Source organism: Pelophylax lessonae, assembly GCF_965119305.1.
Source record: "Pelophylax lessonae genome assembly, chromosome: 8".
Classification (NCBI taxonomy): domain Eukaryota; kingdom Metazoa; phylum Chordata; class Amphibia; order Anura; family Ranidae; genus Pelophylax; species Pelophylax lessonae.
The window spans coordinates 269,337,604-269,345,639 of NC_138775.1; positions in this window are offsets into that span (position 1 = coordinate 269,337,604).

Here is an 8,036-nt window from a genome sequence, read left to right on the forward strand (position 1 = left end):
CCCTTTACATTACAGTATGGAAGACCAGCTCCACCAACTCCATAAATATCACATCACCAACTGTCCCAAGAACTCCAGCAACCCCCCACGTTCCTGGGAAAAAAAGGGTAGGTAAAATTTGTAATTTGGTTTAAAAAAAAAATGGGCTGCTGAGTCTAAAATGCCAGGGCCTATTTTTTGTCCCAGTCTGGGCTGCTTCCCACTGACCACCAAAGTAATAGGAAGTATTCTATCCCACCACAAAAGTAAGGGGAACATTCTTCCAACTGACCCCCAAGGCAAGGGTGATTTTCTTCCCACTGACCACCAAATGGGGACATTCTTCCTACTGGCCACCAAAGTAAGAGGCAATATTCTACCTGACCACAAAAGTAAAAGGGACATTCTTCCCACTGACCACCAATGTAGGGAGCATTCTTCCCACTGACCACCAATGTAAGGGTCATTCTTCCAACTAACCACCAATGTAAGGAGCATTCTTCCCAACTGACCACCAATGTAGGGAGTATTCTTCCCAACTGACCACCAATGTAAGGAGGATTCTTCCCACTGACCAAGTATGGATCATTCTTCCAAATGACCACCAATGTAATGAGCATTCTTCCCACTAACCACCAAAGTAAGGGTCATTCTTCCCACTGACCACCAATGTAAAGAGGATTCTTCCCACTGACCACCAAAGTAATGGTCATTCTTCCAACTGACCACCAATATAAGGAGCATTATTCCCACTGACCACCAAGGTAAGGGTTATTCTTCCAACTGACCACCAATGTAAAGGGCATTCTTCCCACTGACCACCAATGTAAGGAGCCTTCTTCCCTCTGACCACCAATGTAAGGAGCCTTCTTCCCACTGACCAAAGTAAGGGTCATTCTTCCCACTGACCACCAATGTAAGGAGCATTCTTCCCACTGATCACCAAAGTAAGGGTCATTCTTCCAACTGACCACCAATGTTAGGAGCATTCTTCCCACTAACCACCAATGTAAGGAGCCTTCTTCCCTCTGACCACCAATGTAAGGAGCCTTCTTCCCACTGACCAAAGTAAGGGTCATTCTTCCCACTGACCACCAATGTGAGGAGCATTCTTCCCACTGATCACCAAAGTAAGGGTAATTCTTCCAACTGACCACCAATGTAAGGAGCATTCTTCCCACTGACTACCAAAGTAAGGGTTATTCTACCAACCAACTGACCACCAATGTAAGGAGCATTCTTCCCATTGATCACCAAAGTAAGGGTTATTCTTGCAACTGACCACCAATATAAGGAGCATTCTTCCCTCTGACCACCAAAGTAAGGGTCATTCTTGCAACTGATCACCAATATAAGGAGCATTCTTCCCACTGATCACCAAAGTAAGGGTTATTCTTCCAACTGACCACCAATGTAAGGAGCATTCTTCCCATTGATCACCAAAGTAAGGGTCATTCTTCCCACTGACTACCAATGTAAGGAGCATTCTTCCAACTGACCACCAATGTAAGGAGCATTCTTCCCACTGATCACCAAAGTAGGGCTAATTCTTCCAACTGACCACCAATGTAAGGAGTATTCTTCCCACTGACCACCAAAGTAAGGGTCATTCTTCCATCTGACCACCAAGGCAAGGGCGATTTTCCTTCCACTGACCACCAAATGGGGACATTCTTCCTACTGGCCGCCAAAGCAAGGGGTTTTCTTCCCATTGCCCTACAATAAAGTGGTGTTAGCAATGGTTCTTCTAGACCTAAAATTGTTTTCAAGGGTTTCTTGAGAGTAAAAAGGTTAAGAATGGCTGCTATAGATTGTCACTTGAGTGACAGCACATCCGAAATGGCGGTGCTGGGGCCTTTTGCATGTCTACATAAAAGAGGATTTTACATTTAAATTACATGCATAAAATACATTAAATGCACAGATAAACTTTTGGGAAGATTTGTTTTAAAACGAATGGTCTGGTGACAGGGTCTCTTTAATGCCGATCACCACAATTCGAATTTAAACATTTTAAGTGCGGCAACAAGAGGAAATGTATTTTTTTGTTTGTGTTAGTCATATCAGAAAAGCCAGCCTTGGAGTTATAATTAATGTTTTGCCTGAGCGCTCAAAATAAATAAATAAGAATAAAGCACAAACAGCATCAAGAAAGTCCCTGTGATCTTCCACGACTGAGAACGCAGCCCGCGAACCGCACAGGCACTAAAGCGTCACAATCGTGGGTAACTAAATTTGTGTAAACGCGATAATCAATTCAGTTTGACAAAAGGTGACAAACAGCCATCAATACGTGGCTGCAAGTTCTTGTCACCTTTTCACATTGACAAAAGACGTCACTGTAAAGAGAAGCGTAAATCAACGCTAGCATATTTTGCTTGTGTTCCAACCCCCCCCCCCCCCCCCCTCAATGCTAAATATATATACCGTATATACTCCGAGGCCCCTAATTTTACCACAAAAAAATGGGAAAAATTATTGACACGAGTATAAGCCTAAGGTGGGAAATGCAGCAGCTACTAGACCCAACTGGACCACCATGAGACCCAAAACAGGGGCTGCGGGCATGGTACAGGAGAATGCAGGGCTGTGGGCACGGTACAGGAGAATGCAGGGCTGTGGGCATGGTACAGGAGAATGCAGGGCTGTGGGCATGGTACAGGAGAATGCAGTGCTGCGGGCATGGTACAGGAGAATGCAGGGCTGCGGGCATAGTACAAGAGAATGCAGGGCTGCGGCATACTACAGGAGATGCAGTGCTGCAGGCATGGTACAGGTGTGCCATGCCCGCAGCACTGCATCTCTTGTAGTATGCCCGCAGCCCTGCATAATGACAGGTAGTGCAGCTGTGGAGGAGTCTCACTTACCTGTTCCTGAGGCGCCTTAGATTTAAAAATGGCGCCGCCCGGCGCCAACACGTCACCGCGCATGCGCCGCTCCTATACGTTCAGCTATTCCCGGGAATAAGGCGCCTCAGGAGCACGTCGGGCCGGCTGGGACACTTTTTTTTTATGACTCGAGTATAAGCCGAAGGGGACGTCTTCAGCACAAAAAAATGTGCTCGGCTTATACTCAAGTATATACGGTAGATGAGTTCAATATTTTTATATTTTCTGAATTTTTTCCATAAATAAAAAGTGAAACTGGGCTTTAAATGTTCGAAAATAAAAATTCTGCCTAACAGTAGCCACCACATGGTGTCTGCTTTTACTTTGTTAGGCAGAAAAGCCTGTTCTGTATAGCCCATTGACCTTGGTTTCTACTTGCTACCAAGTGCTTGACTGCTCTGTCCCCTGGAGCTAAGTCCAACCGGTTATGATTAGCATTCCTGGGATAAATATTATAGGGAATGCACAGTGTTTTTATATATTTTTCATAAAATGTACAGAACAATATTTAATAAAATGTACAGAACAGAAAAGAGGTCATTTATTTGTAATCAGGTAAATATGAAGTACTGCATAAGAATGGTTCATCTTTCATTGATATTAAGCAGTTAGAACTACTTTTCATTTGCTTACCTGACTATCCCTTCCTGCTCTGTTAAAAAAAAAAAAAACTATTGTTTACAGAACTTAGTGCTTAGGATAAAATTCCTAAATGCAGCTATATGGGTCAAAAGAATGATTCATTCCATCTTTACCCACCCCCCGCCTGCCTCTCTGTTCAGACGAGCAATACAAATATTCAATCACAGAGAAAAGCAGGGAGAGTATGAAGGCAAACAGCTTCTGCTCTGTTCCTTTTTTTTTTAGAAACCCTAATACCCTAATACTTTAGTGTGCAGAAAGGGTATGTACGTATAAGAAGTGGAGGGAAATGCAGGTAAGGTATGTATAAAAAGTGGAGGGGAATGCAGGTAAGGTACATATAGGAAGTGGAGGGGAGTGCAGGGAAAGTAAATATAAGAATTGCAGAAGAGTGCAGGTCAGGTACGAATAAGAAGTGGAGGGGAATGCAGGTAAGGTACATATAAGAAGTGGATGGAATTGCAGGTAAGGTACATATAAGAAGTGGAGGGGAATGCAGGTAAGGTACATATAAGAAGTGGATGGGAATGCAGGTAAGGTACATATAAGAAGTGGAGGGGAATGCAGGTAAGGTACATATAAGAAGTGGAGGGGAGTGCAGGGAAAGTAAATATAAGACGTGGAGGAGAGTGCTGGTAAGGTGCGTATAAGAAGTAAAGGGGAATGCGGGTAAGGTACATATAGGTGGAGGGAAATGTGGGTAAGGTACGTATAAGAAGTGTAGGGGAGTGCGGGTAAGGTAGGTATAAATGGAGGGAATGCGGGTAAGATACGTATGAAAAGTGGAGGGGAAATCAGGTAAGGTACGTATAAGAAGTGGAGGGGAATGCGGGTAAGGTATGTATAAGAAGTGGAGGGGAGGGCGGGTAAGGTATGTATAAGAAGTGGAGGGGAGTGCGGGTAAGGTATGTAAAAGAAGTGGAGGGGAGCGAGGGTAATGTACATATAAGAAGTGGAGGGGAGTGCGAGTAAGGTATGTAAAAGAAGCGGAGGGGAGTGAGGGTAAGGTACATATAAGAAGTGGAGGGGAATGTGGGTAAGGTACATATAAGAAGTAGAGAGGAGTGCAGGTAGGGTACATATAAGAAGTGGAAGGGAGTGCAGGGAAGGTAAGTATAAGTAGTGGAGGGGTATGCAGATAGGGTACATATAAGAAGTGGAGGGGAGTGCGGGTAAGGTATGTATATAAAGTGCAGGGGAGTGCGGGGAAAGTAAATATAAGAAGTGGAGGGGAGTGCGGGTTAGGTATGTATAAGAAGTGGAGGCGAGTGTGGGTAATGTATTTATAAGAAGTGGAGGGGAGTGTGGGTAAGGTGCATATAAGAAGTGGAGGGGAGTGCAGGGAAGGTAAGTATAAGTAGTAATGGGGAATGCGGGTAAGGTACGTATAAGTAGTGGAGGGGAGTGTGGGTAAGGTATGTATAAGAAGTGGAGGGGAGTGCGGGTTAAGTACGTATAAGAAGTGGAGGGGTGTGCGGGTAAGGTATTTATAAGAAGTGGAGGGGAGTGTAGGTAAGGTATGTATAAGAAGTGGAGAGGAGTGTAGGTAAGGTACGTATAAGAAGTGGAGAGGAGTGTAGGTAAGGTACGTATAAGAAGCGGAGGGGAGTGCGGGTAACGCACGTATAAGAAGTGGAGGGGAGTGCGGGTAACACACGTATAAGAAGTGGAGGGGAGTGCGGGTAAGGTATTTATAAGAAGTGGAGGGGAGTGCGGGTAAGGCACATATAAGAAGTGGAGGGGAGTGCGGATAAGGTATTTATAAGAAGTTGAGGGGAGTGCGGGTAAAGTACCTATAAGAAGTGGAGGGGAGTGCGGGTAAGGTATTCATAAGAAGTGGAGGGCAGTGTAGATAAGGTACATATAAGAAGTGGAGGGGAATGCGGGTAAGGTATGTATAAGAAGTGGAGGGGAGGGCGGGTAAGGTATGTATAAGAAGTGGAGGGGAGTGCGGGTAAGGTATGTAAAAGAAGTGGAGGGGAGCGAGGGTAATGTACATATAAGAAGTGGAGGGGAGTGCGAGTAAGGTATGTAAAAGAAGCGGAGGGGAGTGAGGGTAAGGTACATATAAGAAGTGGAGGGGAATGTGGGTAAGGTACATATAAGAAGTAGAGAGGAGTGCAGGTAGGGTACATATAAGAAGTGGAAGGGAGTGCAGGGAAGGTAAGTATAAGTAGTGGAGGGGTATGCAGATAGGGTACATATAAGAAGTGGAGGGGAGTGCGGGTAAGGTATGTATATAAAGTGCAGGGGAGTGCGGGGAAAGTAAATATAAGAAGTGGAGGGGAGTGCGGGTTAGGTATGTATAAGAAGTGGAGGCGAGTGTGGGTAATGTATTTATAAGAAGTGGAGGGGAGTGTGGGTAAGGTGCATATAAGAAGTGGAGGGGAGTGCAGGGAAGGTAAGTATAAGTAGTAATGGGGAATGCGGGTAAGGTACGTATAAGTAGTGGAGGGGAGTGTGGGTAAGGTATGTATAAGAAGTGGAGGGGAGTGCGGGTTAAGTACGTATAAGAAGTGGAGGGGTGTGCGGGTAAGGTATTTATAAGAAGTGGAGGGGAGTGTAGGTAAGGTATGTATAAGAAGTGGAGAGGAGTGTAGGTAAGGTACGTATAAGAAGTGGAGAGGAGTGTAGGTAAGGTACGTATAAGAAGCGGAGGGGAGTGCGGGTAACGCACGTATAAGAAGTGGAGGGGAGTGCGGGTAACACACGTATAAGAAGTGGAGGGGAGTGCGGGTAAGGTATTTATAAGAAGTGGAGGGGAGTGCGGGTAAGGCACATATAAGAAGTGGAGGGGAGTGCGGATAAGGTATTTATAAGAAGTTGAGGGGAGTGCGGGTAAAGTACCTATAAGAAGTGGAGGGGAGTGCGGGTAAGGTATTCATAAGAAGTGGAGGGCAGTGTAGATAAGGTACATATAAGAAGTGGAGGGGAGTTCAGGGAAGGGAAATATAAGTAGTAGAGGGGAATGCGGGTAGGGTATGTATAATAAGTGGAAGGGAGTGCGGGTAAGGTATTTATAAGAAGTGGAGGGGAGTGCGGGTAAGGTACATATATGAAGTGGAGGGGATTGTGGGTAAGGTACATATATGAAGTGGAGGGGAGTGTGGGTAAGGTACGTATAAGAAGTGGAGGGGAGTGCAGGAAAGGTATGTATAATAAGTGGAAGGGAGTGCGGGGAAAGTAAATATTAGAGGTAGAAGGGAGTGTTTGGAAGTGAAGAATAAGCAGTGGAAGGTATAAGGTGCAAGTATATTTAGCAGAAGAAAACTCAGGGAAGACAAGTGTAAGCAGCGAAAAGAAGTGCAAGAAAGGCAAGTATAAGCGGTGGGGGGGGGGGGGGCTTGAAAATGTAAAAAGAAGAGGGGAGTGAAGGAAAGAAGGTAAGTTTAGGTGGTGGTGGGGAGTGCAGGGAAGGTAAGTATTTGCCGTGGAGGGCAGGTTAGTAAAAAACAGAAAAAGAAAAAAGGAGTGCATGGTAACTAGGTATAAGCAACAGAAGAAAACTCCAAAAATATAAGTAAAGGCTTTGAAGGCAAGCAAAGATGGGGCGTGCTATAAACCAAATGAGGTGCATATCCCCAAATATGAGCTCACTTTCGATGCAAAAATGCCTGTTCCATTATGTTGTATCTTTATTATTTTTACTATCAGTAATAGTATCATTAACCACTTTACCACCGGAGGATTTTGCTGTCTTACGTCTGGGCCACTTTTTGCGATTCGGCACTGTCCGAATTTAACTGACAATTGCGCGGTCATGCAACGCCGTACCTGAACGAAATTTATGTCCTTTTTTTCCCACAAACAGAGCTTTCTTTTGGTGGTATTTGATCGACTGGGCGATTTTTACTTTTTGCGCTATAAACAAAAAAAGAGCGACAATTTTGAAAAAATAACAATATTTTTCACATTTTTTTATATGAAATTCCCCCCCAAAAAAATGTAAAAATCAAATTTTTTTATCATTTTAGGCCAATTTGTTTTCTGCTACATATTTTTGGTAAATAAACCATGTATCGCAATAAGCGCATTTTGATTGGTTTGCGCAAAAGTTATTGCGTTTACTAACTAAGGGAAAGATTTCTGTCGTTTTTGTTGATTTTTTTTTGAGTAATGGCGGCGATCTGCGATTTTTTTTGCTGGACTGCGACATTGCGGCGGACAGATCGGACCCTTGACTGACATTTTTGACACTTTTGGGGTTACCAGTGACATTACTACAGTAATCAGTGCTATAAATATACACTGTTACTGTAAAAATGACACTGGCAGGTAAGGGGTTAATTTTATTGGAGAGGGAGGGGTTAATGTATGCCTGGTGCTTACTAACGTGTGTGGGGGGAGGGGACTGTGTGACACAAGGACAGATCGCAGGTTGAGCTATGCTGAAGCCTGCAATCTGACCCTGCCTGTCACTTAGGAGATCCGCCCGCTTTGTTTACACAAGCGGGCGGATCTCCAGACTCGATTCCCCAACGATCGGCGCCGCTCCTCCCCTGGCCTGACTCCCGCTGTGACTGAATA